General features: G+C 52.6%; 1 protein-coding gene across 1 annotated transcript in view; it reads right to left on the bottom strand.

Annotated features, from left to right (window-relative positions):
- Positions 1-15,079, bottom strand: part of LOC138286701 (spermine oxidase-like) — a 145,489-nt gene extending 130,410 nt beyond the window's left edge. Inside the window, exon 1 of the mRNA XM_069227200.1 lies at positions 14,564-15,079. The gene's annotated coding sequence lies outside the window, so the exon portion shown is untranslated. The remainder of the gene's footprint in view (positions 1-14,563) is intronic.
- Positions 15,080-16,185: the final 1,106 nt, after the last annotated feature.

The following is a 16,185-nucleotide window of genomic DNA, read 5'->3' as shown; positions in this document are numbered from 1 at the left end:
GAGGACACCCAAGGATGGAGGGACCCACCCCAGGGACATTAAGGTAAGTTCAGGTAAGTATTTTTTTTTTTTTGTGGCATAGGGGGGCCTGATTTGTGCCCCCCTACATGCCACTATGCCCAATGACCATGCCCATGGGACATAAGTCCCCTGGGCATGGCCATTGGGCAAGGGGGCATGACTCCTGTCTTTGCTAAGACAGGAGTCATTTCAATGGGGGTTGGGCATCGTAAAAAAATGGCGCAAATCGGGTTGAGGCGATAATTTTGCCTCAGCCTGACTTGCCCCATTTTTGGACGCCCAAACGCCATTTTCCCCTACGCCGGCGCTGCCTGGTGTACGTCGTTTTTTTTCACGCACACCAGGCAGCGCCGGCGGCGAACGCCGGCTAACGTCATTAAATAAATACAGCGCCCGCATGGCGCTTCAGAATGGCGTTAGCCGGCGCTAATTTTTTTGCCACAAAACTGCGCTAGCGCAGTTTTGCGTCAAAAGGTATAAATACGGGCCTTAGTGAGGTTTGGGAACCCGTAGCCTGTGTTGAAAAATCATCACCTTTTCTTATTAAATGATCATATTTCTGAGAAAAGGTAAATATTCTACCATTCTGATAGTCACGTTCATTCCGTTTAAGTTTGCGTGCCTTTCTTTGGGTAATCTCATTTTGATGTTCGTTAATAACTTCATTCAAAATAGCATAGTTCTTAATAGTAGCTTCCTCTAGATTAAGTTCCTTTATTTCCTTTTCTAAATTAGAAATCTCTGCTTGTAGTTTTGAGACTTTTCTGTCCGCATTCTCAATCAGAATATTCATTAGTCTTAAGGAGCTGGAAGTTAGCTCCTTCTCCCAACTCTCTAAGAGGTCATCATCGAAATCGTCAAAAGTCAGAAAAATATGTGACCTCAGTCCCCTAGGTATCCTATTGAGCTTAACATATTGCCTCAATGTGGCACCATCCCACCACCTAGACCCTTCCTGTATCTTAAATTTCTCTAATCTAATAAATTTGTGCCTTAGACCTAATTTGGATTGACGAGTCCCACCCGGATTCAATCTCATAGTATTACTCTCTAAATTCTTGAATAATTCAGCCGCTAGTTTGTCCCGATCCATGTTGATCAGTAGTAACAAAGAAATGAAAAGCAAAATGTTGAAAATATCCCAGTGTCTGGAGCAGCCCACCTATACATAAATACACATAATTCCTAAAAAGATGGGAGAAAAAGAAATATAGGGATGGTGCTCACAGCAACTACACCATTAATTACTGATTAAGCCAATATTGTCACGGTGCTCCTGGAAGAAGGGTCCTCCCAACTCCTCCAAATTTCTCAGAGAGAATATCAAAGAACAATCCACACATTCCAAGGCACTACGTGTAAATAAAGTTAGTGTCCATATTGCGAGTGTCCATACATCTTCTCCTTGTTGCAAGAGAGCCAAATAAACAAAAATCAGCAACTTGAGTCCAATCGCTTATTTATTCACGATGTCCAAAGTACCAGCTTTCAAAACACAGCCAGTAGTTTCCCTTGGCCGGAGTAGTGGCCGTCTTCAAAACAATACCAACACGTGTTTCGTCAAGCGAAGTATATTCACATCGACTTCCTCAGGGCTTAACACTTAATTATTTACAAGTCTCTATTAATAATAAATAAAGAAATAAAACTTTATGAAACAAATACCATAAGCAATCTACACTAGAACTATCACCAAAAGTGCCCACATATGGTGAGAGTGGGTACTGATTACAAATAAATATCAATTCTCATGCCCAAGAATAAGAAATAAAAGATAAAGTTATTGAATATTTCTTTAAACATTGTAAGGTAACCTTGGAAAACCCAAAACAATACAGTTGAAAACGTTATAAAAATACATAGTGATTAAGGTGGAGAGAGAGAAAATTCCAAAGCGACACCCGTAACACACAATTGTGTATTGAAAACAATCCAAAACCAAAACAATATTCAAATGTGGTCCGAAGTGCACATGTCCCAAAAAAAGTCTCCCAAAACCACTTGTGTAGTAAAATACCATGGCAATCGTATATAATATCTGGTACAACATACCTTGTAAACTGATCCAAAGTTCAAATACCAGAACAGACATCTAGAAAGCTGCTTCGAGCTTCCTTATACCAATGCCAGAAGCACCTAACTTCTCTGAGAAAAGCAAACAACGAGTTACCCAACCGCTACTAAGCGGGAATCCATGTTAAAAATATTTGTGAGACTATGAACAATACACCTACCCGAGATCGTAGATCCCAAATAAAATAGTAGCGTTCGGGAGTTAAACTCTCCGCTTCGTGCTGCGGTGTGTACGCATGAATTCACAAGCCCAATCTTCTCTGAACAAATCTGATCTGCCAATTGGCTATAGATCTCTTGTTCATAATCCTGTTTGTTCACAATCACAATATTGTCCCCTTTGTCAGCTTCATTTCTGACAATACTATCTTGTACCGAGAGAAATTTCAAGGCTGTGTATTCATCATTGCTAAGATTTCTACGTTGGAAGAGAGTACGTCTCCTGTGTCTACGTTCACGATTATTTCAACCTTTTGCTAAACTTGCCTAAAAGTTATTTTTAAAATGTGCAAAAAAAAAGTTTAGCCACTTGAAAATTTGAAAAATAATTAACTAAAGGCAATTTGGAGAGTTATCCGTGTGCTCACAAAATTGACAGAGTGGTATCAGCAAATGCAAAGTCTTTATTCAACTGCTGATACACCAAATGTAGGAAGCTATCCCTCTATGTAGTGCGCAAAGCTAGGCACACTGTGTAGGGGGTCCAGGCAACCACATGTTGGGTTGCATGAATAAAAACTAGATCACCTAATGCTCTAATTTTTAAGGTAGCTTGGTCGAGCAGTTAGGCCAATCTTGGAGATGTGCAAAGCATTTGTTGTACTCACAGCATCAATCTTTAACTCACACACGCAAAGGAATAACTCAAGACCAATTTATAAAAATACTTCAGATTTTTATGTATTTTGATGACCAAGATTAGCAAAATTGGCTAAGTACTTTTCAAGATCTGAATTTTTTTAATTTTTATTAAAAATAGTCTTTTTGTGCTCAATTACGCTCCACAGGAATCAATGGACGATCACCTTTAAAAATACATATAAAATTATACAGTTGGTTTACCAAGTTCTTCATTTGCAGGTTGGTCGAGGTCATTGGTGGGCATACTGTGCTAGCTGGAGATGTTTGGGTGGCTTACAGTTCCAGCGGGAGCAGCAGTGAAAGGTTTCTGAAGCTGGTTGGTTTAAAGATGAATCCTGGGGACCCCCTGGAGTGTTGAGATCACAAGAGGTGGGGGACCCTTTGGGCACAGCTGGTTCTTTGGTGCAGGGCACAGAGTGGCCGGGTGCAGAGCGAACTGGTGAGCCAGAAGCTGTGTGCAAGGATGCCCTCTGGATCAGGAGGTAAGTTGGTTCAAAGGTTGTTTGCAGGACAATGGGGGCACTCTGATGAGAGGTCCAGGGTGTTCCCGAAGTCCCTTGGCTGGGTATTCCTTCTAGTCCTTTTCAGCCCCGGCTGGGCTGGTTCCTTTGGTGTCCGATGTTGGCTGACCAGTACCCCAAGTGTTGGCATGGCGTGGCTGCTGGAGGACGCAGTGCCACCAAACCTGGCACACTGGCCTCCCAGTTGTTGAGGCACAGTAGGATCCAGCTGTGGTGTCTGGTTCAGGAGTTAGTAGCCAGTCATTGAAGTGACCCTCGCTGTCTTGCTGGTTTCTTGCTGTTTTTAGAGCAGTACCTGCACTCTGGAGGGAGTTCTATGCCAATATTCAAAGCCTGGAGGTCCTCTGGGGTTCTTTAGAGTTTTCCAGTTCCAGCAGCTCCTCAGCGGCGACTGTCGGGTCCTGGGAGCAGCAGGCAGGGCTTGGGGCCTTTTCTTTGTTGTAGCAGGTCCACAGTTCTCGTGCCTTGGAACTACTTGGTGCTAGTCTTCTTTTGCCTGTCAAATCTGATTTACTGGTCTAGGAATGCCCACTAAATATTGTATTTAGTGGGCATTTTAGGGGGAACCTGGTAGTGATCAATGGATCATCTACCTTATGATGGCTACACCCACTAAGTGACCACTTCCTTTAAGAATGGGTTGCTTCCCTATACCTGGTTGGCTATTTTTCCTCCTTCCAAGATGGAGGAAAGTAAAATGGAGGGTCCACTTTGCAAGCAATACCATAGGGGTGGTGTCTGCTAGGTAGGGCCACTCCTCCTGTCCTTTTTGTGTTTTTCCTGCCACTGCTCCTGCCAAAAGTGGGAGTTTGCAACGGGGGCGGCCATCTGCTGCTAGCAGCAGGACATGGGGTCAGGTTTCAAAGGCGGCAATCCCTTTGAAGCTTACCGCCAGGGCAGTGCACATTCCTGAGGGAGGTGGTGTTGACACCCCCACCCAGCCCAAAGTTGTAGATTGGATGTCTGGCAGTGGCAGGCTGGATAGCACCACTCAGTAACCATGCCAGGGTACTTAACTTTTGCAGAGGGCACCCTCTAAGGTGACCCTGGGTACTTCTAATAATAAATCCAATACTGGTACCAGTTTGGATTTATCATTCTGAGTTGTTTGATACTAAACAACCCAGGGTTCAGAGTGGCCATCATGTAACTGGGAAACTCGTGTTGACCAGTGTCCACCTGTATTAAAATGGCTGCTCTGTTAACTCACTATGTTCCAGGTTTGTCAAGGCGACAGTGGGGGTATATCGCCCATGCAGCTATGCCCTCACCTACAATATGGTGCACCCTGCCTTAGGGCTGTATGGCCTGCCAGAGGGGTGTCTTACCCATAGTAAATGCAGTGTAGGGTAGACAGGGCAACAGGCAGTGTGGCATGTCGAGTTTGTATTTTAGGTTTGCACCAGGACACTCAGCCTGCTATGGCAGTGCTGGGTGCATTTGAATGCATGGCCCTAGAGGGTGGCACAATTAGTGCTGCTGCCCTCGGGGAACTACCCCTAGTACCCCATACCCTGGGCACCTAAGTACCTTTTACTGGGGACTTATAGTGGTAGCTAAAGGTGTATCCTTTGTCCCAATGCATCATAACAGTTTAGGGAAAGAGCTCTGGCCCAGGTGACCTGGTTAGCAGGGGCATTGGGCACTACAATTTCTAGGCTACATCATACATCAGGCAAAAAAAGTGGGAGTTAACCGTGTCAAAAGGAGGCCCATCCTCACTCCAAGAAGCCCAATCCAATCTCTGAGGCTCTGCCTTTACCAGCCAAGACTCCAGGGACAGAGGAGGGCTGGGGTCCAAGTCCCACCAAGGGGCACCCAGGCCCACAAGCCTTGCCTCCTCTGTAAGGCTCACCTCTTCCCACCAGACTAGCCTCCTCTGTATGATAATCAAGGTGGGCACACTGTTCCTAAAAAAGAAAGGAAGAAGCAGAAAGACACAGGGGCATTTCTAAATTTGAAAGCTGAAACCCTCACACATCCAATGGATGTCATGCTTCATCCTCGGGTCTGCTCCTCGTCGGGCTGGCGCTGCAATGCCCGACGGGCCCCTGCAAGGGGGCTTTATGCCGGAGATCTTTTAAAGTGCGTGCCGCAAAGATGAGTAGGAAAAGAGTCAGACGTACTGTGAAAACTAGAGAGCTAGAACATTAAAATTAGCTCAAGAACCACCCATCAACAACTTTATTGTGAATAATGGGTCTCGGTCAAGGTTAAAAACAGGGGGATTATAACGGAAATGATGTTCCTCTACTCTAACCATTAACATGTAGGGCACAAAAAGGACATTGGTTCTCACCCTAACTATAAGGTCGACATGTTTCACGCCTCAGACGTCCCTAAGGATCAATTGGCGTTTCATCAGGACCATGAAAATCTTAGCTACTCAAAAAAACATTTCATGTAAGCAGAAACAAAAAAACTTACATGAACAGCTACGCAAAAAGAAAAAAGCCACACTCAGCGTGGACCCTTCTATATTAAGAATAGGGCATCATGGGCAAAGTGCTGACCGGAGGGCTGTCGTCACAATTGCAGACGAGGCCCCCACTGGAGAACCTGCCCGCGGCTGTACACCCGGCATTGCAGCGCCAGCCCGACGAGGAGCAGACCCGAGGATGAAGCATGACATCCAATGGATGTGTGAGGGTTCTAGCTTCTGAATTTAGAAGTGCGCCTGTGTCTTTCTTCTTCCTTTCTTTTTTAGGAACATTGTGCCCACCTTGATTTTCATATATGGCTTAGGGAGACTGTACACTTGGCCTGCCTCAATACTCCCTGCCCCCCGTATTTTTGATATAGCCTCCTCTGTAGCCAGGAGCACACAGAGAGGGAGAGATGGCCACCATGGGAGGACTAGCCCAATCTCTGAGGCTGTGCCTTACCTTCCAGATGTGACTCAGTCTCAGCCAAGACCGTGGAGACGCGGGGGATGGGGTCCTCATCCCACCAGTGAACACCCAGGCCCACAAGGCTAGCCTCCTCTGTAAAGCTCGCCTCCTCCCACAAGGCTAGCCTCCTTACCACAGTAAGACCGCCTCTGTAGCCAGGACCACACAGAGGGAGAGATGGCCACCCTGGGACGGCTAGCCCAGTCGTTGCCTGACGGATGTGACCCAGGGTCAGACTTCGGCCCGAGGGTGCAGGAAGAGCTGGGCCCGAAGCCCCCCTTCGCTGCAGGCCAGGGCTCGTCCCACCAGACTAGGCCGCCCCCCAGCCCGGCGTACCTGCCAGATGTGACCCATGACAGTGGCGCCCATATTCGGGACGGAGCGGTCAGAGTGTCCCCCGCGGGGCTGCGTGTCCAGCTGACGGGACAAGCTCAGGCATTCGGGTCCCACTTCCAAGATAACTCCTCCGGCAGTGCTGGGAGGCGGTTGCTAGGCGACGGCGTTGCTATGGAAGCCAAAGGTTGCCAAGACTCTGGATGGCGGACACTCTATAGACATTCAGGCCCTTCATCTGAGGGACGAACCTCTGTTCTGGAGGCACACTAGGACCTTGAGGGCACACATCTGAGGGACGAACTTAGGCTCTGAGGGCACCCCAGTACTCTGAGGGCACATCAGGACCCTGAGGGCACACATCTGAGGGACGAACCTCTGCTCTGAGGGCACTCCTCTACGATGAGGGCATACCAATACCATGAGGGCACACCAGTGGTCTGAGGGCCCTCCAGTTTTCTGAGGGCATTCCTCTGCTCTGAGGGCACACCAGTACTCTGAGGGCACACCAGGACTCTGAAGGCACACATCTGGGGTACGAACCTCTGCTCAGAGGGCACGTCAGGGCACACCAGGACCCTAAGGGCACACATCTGAGGGACGAACCTCTCTTCTGAGGGCACACCAGGGCTCTGAGTGCACACCAGTACCCTGAGGGCACACCAGTGCTCTGAGGGCACACATCTGAGAGACGAACCTCTGCTCTAAGGATACTCCCCTGCTCTGAGGGCACATCAGTGCTCTGAGGTCACACATCTGAGGGACAAACCTCTTCTCCGAGGGCACACCAGGGCTCTGAGGGCACATCGGGACCCTGAGGGCTCACATCTGAGGGACGAACCTCTGCTCTGAGGGCACTGCTCTACTCTGAGGGCATACCAATACTGTGAGGACACACCAGGCGTCTGAGGGCATTCCTCTGCTCTGAGGGCACACCAGTACTCTGAGGGCACACCAGGACCCTGAGGGCACAGATCTGGGGTACGAACCTCTGTTTAGAGGGCACACCAGGGCACACCAGGACCCTAAGGGCACACATCTGAGGGACGAACCTCTGCTCTGAGGGCACACCAGGGCTCTGAGTGCACACCAGGACCCTGAGGGCCCACATCTGAGGGAAGAACCTCTGCTCTGAGGACACAACTGTGCTCTGAGGGCACACCAGTACCCTGAGGGCACACCAGTGCTCTGAGGGCACACATCTGAGAGACGAACCTCAGCTCTAAGGGTACTCCCCTGCTCTGAGGGTACATCAGTGCTTTGAGGTCACACATCTGAGGGACGAACCTCTTCCCCGAGGGCACACCAGGGCTCTGAGGGCACATCGGGACCCTGAGGGCACACATCTGAGGGACGAACCTATACTCCGAGGGCACCCCAGTACTCTGAGGGCACACCAGGACCCTGAGGGCACACCAGTGCTCAGAGGGCACACATCTGAAAGACAAACCTCCGCTCTGAGGGCACTCCCCTGATCTGAGGACACATCAGTGCTCTGAGGTCACACATCTGAGGGATGAACCTCTGCTCTGAGGGCTCACCAAGGCTCTGAGGGAACACCAGAACCCTGAGGGCACACATCTGAGGGACGAACCTCTACTCTTAAGACACACCAGGGCTCTGAGGTCACACATCTGAGGGACAAACCTCTGCCCTGAGGACACACCTGTGGTCTGTGGGCACACCACTGCCCCAAGGGCACACCATTACTCTGAGGGTACACCAGTACTCTGAGGGCACACCAGTGCTCTGAGGGCACACATCTGAGAGACGAACTTCCACTCTGAGGGCACTCCTCTACTCTGAGAGCATACCAGTTCTCTGAGGGCACACCAGTACTCTGAGGGCACTCCTCTCCTCTGAGGGCACACCATTACTCTGAGGGTACTCCTCTGCTCTGAAGGCATACCAGTACTCTGATGGCACACCAGTGCTCTGAGGGCACTCCTCTTCTCTGAGGGCACACCAATTCTCTGAGGGCACTCCTCTTCTCTGAGGGCACACTAGTACTCTGAGGGCACACCAGTACTCTGAAGACACTCCTCTACTCTGAGGGCACACCAGAACCCTGAGGGCACTCCTTTACTTTGAGGCACACCTCTGCTGTGATGGCACACCAGTTCTCTGAGGTCCGACATCTGAGAGACGAACCTCTGCTTTGAGGGCACAGCAGTGATCTGAGGGTGGGCGCACCTCTGGTCCCAGACACGTTAGAGGGAGATTCCAGCCAGATGACTATGATTGTATGCTGTTTGCTTATTGCTTCGCTACAGCTACCTGCCTAGACGGCCGGTCATCTGATCCATAAGGGGACGGTGTCTCTGTAGGCTTCCTCCTCCAGGTATGAGGGATGGTGTACCCCCAGAGGGGAAACCCGAAGGGCAGATTAGGTTTATTATGCTGTGCTCAGACATAGTGTAGGTAGAAGGAATATATGCATCACTCCTAGTGACAGAACCCGGATTAGGCCAAGTGTCATGTGGTGTGGAAATCTACTTATTAACCACAATCCATGTGATCCTGTCTCCCAAACCCAGTAGCCTCATTAGCATAATGAGAACCTACGCGACAAGGGCACACCTCTGGTCTGAGGGCACCTCTGTGCTCAGAGGGCACACCTCTGGTCTGAGGGCACAGCAGTGCTCTGAGGGCACACCCCTGGTCTGAGGGCACAGCAGTTCTCTGACGGCACACCTCTGTACTGAGGGCACAGCAGTGCTCTGAGGGCACACCTCTGGTCTGAGGGCACAGCAGTGCTCAGAGTGCACACCTCTGCTCTGAGGGCACAGTATTCTTCTGAGGGCACACCTCTGGTCTGAGGGCACACCTCTGCTCCAAGGGCACAGCAGTGCTCTGAGGGTACACCTCTGCTCCGAGGGCACAGCAATGTTCTGAGGGCACACCTCTGGTCTGAGGGCACACCCCTGCTCTGAGGGCACAGCAGTGCTCTGAGAGCACACCTCTGTACTGAGGGCACAGCAGTGCTCAGAGGGCACACCTCTGTACTGAGGGCACAGCAGTGCTCTGAGGGCACACCTCTGGTCTGAGGGCACAGCAGTACCCTAAGGGCACACCTCTGCTCCAAGGGCACAGCAGGGCTCAGAGGGCACACCTCTGCTCTGAGGGCACAATATTCCTCTGAGGGCACACCTCTGGTCTGAGGGCACACCTCTGCTCCAAGGGCACAGCAGTGCTCGGAGGGCACACCTCTGCTCCAAGGGCACAGCAGTGCTCTGAGGGCACACCTCTGCTCCAAGGGCACAGCGGTGCTCTGAGAGCACACCTCTGTACCGAGGGCACAGCAGTGCTCTGAGGGCACACCTCTGGTCTGAGGGCACTTCTGTGCTCAGAGGGTACACCTCTGCTCCGAGGGCACAGCAGTGCTCAGATGGCACACCTCTGCTCCGAGGGCACAGCAGTGCTCTGAGGGCACACCTCTGGTCTGAGGGCACAGCAGTGCTCTGAGGGAACACCTCTGGTCTGAGGGTACCTCTGTGCTCTGAGGGCACACCTCTGCTCTGAGGGCACACCTCTGCTCCAAGGGCACAGCAGTGCTCTGAGGGCACACCTCCGCTCCGATGGCACAGCAGTGCTCAGAGGGCACACCTCTGCTCTGAGGGCACAGTATTCCTCTAAGGGCACACCTCTGCTCTGAGGGTACACCTCTGGTCTGAGGGCACAGCAGTGCTCTGAGGGCACACCTCTGCTCCGAGGGCACAGAAGTGCTCAGAGGGCACACCTCTGGTCTGAGGGCACAGTATTCCTCTGAGGGCACACCTCTGGTCTGAGGGTACAGTAGTGCTCTGAGGGCACACCTCTGGTCTGAGGGTACACCTCTGCTCCGAGGGCACAGCAGTGCTCAGAGGGCACACCTCTGCTCTGAGGGCACAGTAGTGCTGAGAGGGCACACCCCTGTACTGAGGGCACAGCAGTGCTCAGAGGGCACACCTCTGCTCTGAGGGCACAGCAGTGTTCTGAGAGCACACCTCTGTACTGAGGGCACAGCAGTGCTCTGAGGGCACACCTCTGGTCTGAGGGCACACCTCTGCTCCGAGGGCACAGCAGTGCTCTGAGGGCACACCTCTGCTCTGAGGGCACAGTAGTGTTCTGAGGGCACACCTCTGCTTTGAGGGCACATCTCTGGTCTGAGGGCACAGCAGTGCCCTGATGGCACACCTCTGCTCCGAGGGCACCTCTGCTCTTAGGGCAGACAACTTTTCTGGGGTTCTCCTTTTGGGTTAGACTCACTCCTGAGCACAAAACGTTCATTGACTCAGACCATTTTTATGAGGAAAGACCTCATCGCTGAGGGAGACTACTGCTGTGGGAGTAAAGCACTACTTTGGGGCACACGTAGTATCCGGTGTGTTCCCTGCATGTGTGTTCTAGTGCCTGGAAGGCTGTGGGTCAGTGATGTCTTAGAAAGCGGCCCTCTGGTGTGGAGTAGAGACCCTCAGAGAGGAACAGGCACAGGGAGGATGGAGGCCTGACAGGACCTACCTGCTGTTGCTGTGACCAAAGGGTCCAACATGAAATAAAGTGCTGACCCCCTACCCGCATGGCGGTGGTCGTAGACCTCTGCGGAAGCCTTTGCCATCCATCTTTCACATTGTGGCTATGAGTTGTTAAGGACCACTGCTGGCAGCTGGGAGCCCTTCCTGGCAGGTGAGGAGGCCTGTGCTAGGGAGCCAGCAACTGAGAGTGTCAGTAACGCAACCAATAGCAAGCAGTGGGCGGGGTGAAACCCTGCAAGTTCTTGTTAACCCACAATAGGTCTTTTGCAACTAACAGCAAGTGAGAGTGACAGTAACGCCAACCAATGGAAAGCAATGGGTGGGTTGAAACTCTGCAAGTCCTTGTTAAGCCCACAATATGCATTTTGAAACCAGCAGCAAGTGAGAGTGACAGTAACGCCAACCAATAGCAAGCAGTGGGCTGGCTGAAACCCTGTAGGTTTCTGATAGACCCAAAATAGGTCTTCTGCAACCAGTGTCCTGGTGGAACCAATTGAGACTTGCTAAAAGCCGTGAGTTGATGGGTGAGGGGGAGACATTTATTGCGGGGACCGTCACTTGTTTTTGTCTCGGTCCAGCCTTCTGTGCCAATAAATAAGCTCTTTTTATGTACCTTAGTCCTGACCTGCAGCGTCCCGCTCCTTCAGTACTGAACCCCACACAACTGCATCAATGCACCTCAGTCCTGACCTGCAGCGCCCCGCTCCTTCAGTAATGAACCCCACACAGCTGCATCAATGCACCTCAATCCAGACCTGCAGCGTCCCGCTCCTTCAGTACTGAACCCCACACAGCTGCATCAATGCACCTCAATCCAGACCTGCAGCACCCCCGCTCCTTCAGTACTGAGACCCCACACAGCTGAATCAATGCACCTCAGTCCTGACCTGCAGCACCCGGCTCCTTCAGTACTGAGACCCCACACAGCTGCATCAATGCACCTCAGTCCTGACCTGCAGCACCCGGCTCCTTCAGTACTGAGACCCCACAAAGCTGCATCAATGCACCTCAATCCAGACCTGCAGCACCCCCACTCCTTCAGTACTGAGACTCCACACAGCTGCATCAATGCACCTCAATCCAGACCTGCAGCACCCCCGCTCCTTCAGTACTGAGACCCCACACAGCTGCATCAATGCACCTCAATCCAGACCTGCAGCACCCCCGCTCCTTCAGTACTGAGACCCCACAAAGCTGCAGCAATGCACCTCAATCCAGACCTGCAGCGCCCCGCTCCTTCACTACTGAGACCCCACCGGGCTGTATCAATGCACCTCAATCCAGACCTGCAGCGCCCCCACTCCTTCAGTACTGAGACCCCACACATCTGCATCAATGCACCTCAATCCAGACCTGCAGTGCCCCGCTCCTTCACTACTGAGACCCCACCGGGCTGTATCAATGCACCTCAGTCCAGACCTGCAGCGCCCCGCTCCTTCACTACTGAGACCCCACCGGGCTGTATCAATGCTCCTCAGTCCAGACCTGCAGCGCCCCGCTCCTTCACTACTGAGACCCCACCGGGCTGTATCAATGCACCTCAGTCCAGACCTGCAGCACCCCCGCTCCTTCAGTACCGAGACCCCACACAGCTGCATCAATGCACCTCAATCCAGACCTGCAGCACCCCCACTCCTTCAGTACTGAGACTCCACACAGCTGCATCAATGCACCTCAATCCAGACCTGCAGCACCCCCGCTCCTTCAGTACTGAGACCCCACACAGCTGAATCAATGCACCTCAGTCCTGACCTGCAGCACCCGGCTCCTTCAGTACTGAGACCCCACACAGCTGCATCAATGCACCTCAGTCCTGACCTGCAGCACCCGGCTCCTTCAGTACTGAGACCCCACAAAGCTGCATCAATGCACCTCAATCCAGACCTGCAGCACCCCCACTCCTTCAGTACTGAGACTCCACACAGCTGCATCAATGCACCTCAATCCAGACCTGCAGCACCCCTGCTCCTTCAGTACTGAGACCCCACACAGCTGCATCAATGCACCTCAATCCAGACCTGCAGCACCCCCGCTCCTTCAGTACTGAGACCCCACACAGCTGAATCAATGCACCTCAGTCCTGACCTGCAGCACCCCCACTCCTTCAGTACAAGGACCCCACAAAGCTGCAGCAATGCACCTCAATCCAGACCTGCAGCACCCCCACTCCTTCACTACTGAGACCCCACCGGGCTGTATCAATGCACCTCAGGCCAGACCTGCAGCGTCCCGCTCCTTCAGTACTGAACCCTACACATCTACATCAATGCACCTCAATCCAGACCTGCAGCACCCCCGCTCCTTCAGCACTGAGACCCCACAAAGCTGCATCAATGCACCTCAGTCCTGACCTGCAGCACCCCCACTCCTTCAGTACAAGGACCCCACAAAGCTGCAGCAATGCATCCCACTTCACACCTGCAGCGCCCCCACTCCTTCAGTACTGAGACCCCACCGGGCTGTATCAATGCACCTCAATCCAGACCTGCAGCACCCCCGCTCCTTCAGTACTGAACCCCACACAGCTGCAACAATGCACCCCACTTCAGACCTGCAGCACCCCTCTACTTCAGTATTGAACTCTACACAGCTGCATCAATGCACCTCAACCCAGACCTGCAGCCCCCCGCTCCTTCAGTACTGAACCCCACACAGCTGCAACAATGCACCTCAATCCAGACCTGCAGCCCCCCACTCCTTCAGTACTGAACCCCACACAGCTGCAACAATGCACCCCACTTCAGACCTGCAGTGCCCCGCTCCTTCAGTACTGAACCCCACACAGCTGCAACAATGCACCCCACTTCAGACCTGCAGCACCCCTCTACTTCAGTATTGAACTCCACACAGCTACATCAATGCACCTCAATCCAGACCTGCAGCGCCCCGCTCCTTCAGTACTGAACCCCACACAGCTGCAACAATGCACCCCACTTCAGACCTGCAGCACCCCTCTACTTCAGTATTGAACTCCACACAGCTGCATCAATGCACCTCAATCCAGACCTGCAGCCCCCCGCTCCTTCAGTACTGAACCCCACACAGCTGCAACAATGCACCTCAATCCAGACCTGCAGCCCCCCGCTCCTTCAGTACTCAATGCACCTCAGTCCAGATAGCAGCCCCCTTCAGTACTGAGACCCCACAGAGCTGCATCAGTGCCCCTCAGTCCTGAACTGTAGCAACCCCCCCCCCCCCCTTCAGTACTGAGACCCCACAGAGCTGCATCAGTGCCCCTCAGTCCTGAACTGTAGCAACCCCCCCCCCTTCAGTACTGACCCCCACACAGCTGCATCACTGCCCCTCAGGCCGCCCCTGCAGCCCCCCAATCCTTCAAGGCACCTCGTACCTGCTGCTCCAGCTCCGGGGTCCCCCGCCGGCTCTGTCGATGCACCCCAACCCGTGCTGGCTCGCCCCGTCTCTGCGGTATCCTTACATTTCAGGCTCCTTCCGGCAGACGCGGCTATTTTGGTCGCAGCTCACACGTGGCGCTCACCTGTCGGGTACTTGTCTGCCAGCTGTGCCCTTGGGTCGCGCTGCTCTGGGCTCAGTCCCCGTGCCAAGGGCCCCGAACTCTCTGCGGGGCCGGACTTTGAGCCGCCCTGCCAGAGATAAGGATGCCCACGCACTGTACCTGAACTTTGAAAGGGGTTCAAAGGCGAGGCTCGCCCTCCCCTGGCACCACCCGGACTCCCTATAAACCCAGCAGTCTTGGCACCCAGACTGCCCCCCCAAGGGACAACCTAGTCTGACTCCGGGTGCAAGTCTGGCCAGGCACCACTGTGCCCCATCCGTGCCACAGTCTCTCTGGGCACCGCCATGCCACGACCACACTCACAGACACTGCCGGATCCAGCATCTTTAATTGAACCGGATCCTGCCGGGCGGCGGTGAAATGTGCTGTCATTTGCAGACACCGTCACACACTCAGCAGCCCCTCCTCCCTCAGCTCCCCCCACCCCTCGGCGTCTGCTGCCCTTGCAGAGCAGCACCGTGCCAAGGATGAGAGGTCTCTTTTCCTCACTTGCAGGTAAGGCCTGACTTCAAGGGCCAGCAGCACGCATATGCTCTATTCTCATCCGAGCTCGGAGCCAGCTGGAGCCTGACATCTTGTCACTTCACAGCCCCTGGCCTGTAGGAATGTCAGATGTCCGTCCGTGTGAGTGTTCGTAGAACTAATCATGACTGAAAGAACACTTACAAATATTGTTTTAATTCCATTTCTTTTATAGCGCCACTTTGGGGCACTGCAGCGCTTTACATCAGACACATTACATAGAGAATGAATCACACAAGTGTAGTCAGTGCAGCGCACATGTGTGATAGGTCAGTGTGGCCACGAGGGGTAGGAGGCACATTTCATCCAGTTCAGGCTGGAGGTGCCCACAGGAGGGTGGAGGTGGATGGGGGTGGGTTCCCTTCTGTTTGGGTCTCCAGGGAGAGCCTGACGTCACAGCCAGAATAAAGCAGAGGAGTCACCCTACACCCTGGGGGCACGTGCCCTCGATGCCAGGGTCCTGAACTTTATGTTCATCAAAAGCAAACTCCCCCTTCTAGAGTTTCTTTATGAAGAACAACAAAGTTTGCTGAGAGTTTGCATGAAGCGGGGCCCCCAGCCAGCAAACCTTCAGTGCCCTCGGGAGAGCCTCTGTGGAAGCCCAACAGGTCCACTCAGGGCTGGCAGAATAGGGCGGCAGCAGGCGTAATTTATAAAAAATAAGTGGCAGGGCCCTAGTTGGGACCCAACTCTCACAATTCCAGGGCTGCAAAGCTCAAAGAATGGCTTTGACAGCAGATATTAGTAATTCACAGTGTATGTTTAATAAATTAACAATTGTTGTGTTTGTCTCTAAATGAAGCAAACAGCGCCCCCATGTGGCAGGCTGTCGTAAGTACTGTTGGCAGGAAAGTACCCTCTTTATGGCATGGTTACCCCCACTATTTGCCTGCTTTCAGTGTGTTTGACTGTGT

This window comes from Pleurodeles waltl, chromosome 3_2 (genome assembly GCF_031143425.1).
Source record: "Pleurodeles waltl isolate 20211129_DDA chromosome 3_2, aPleWal1.hap1.20221129, whole genome shotgun sequence".
Classification (NCBI taxonomy): Eukaryota; Metazoa; Chordata; class Amphibia; order Caudata; family Salamandridae; genus Pleurodeles; species Pleurodeles waltl.
This window is presented reverse-complemented; position numbering and strand designations above follow the sequence as displayed.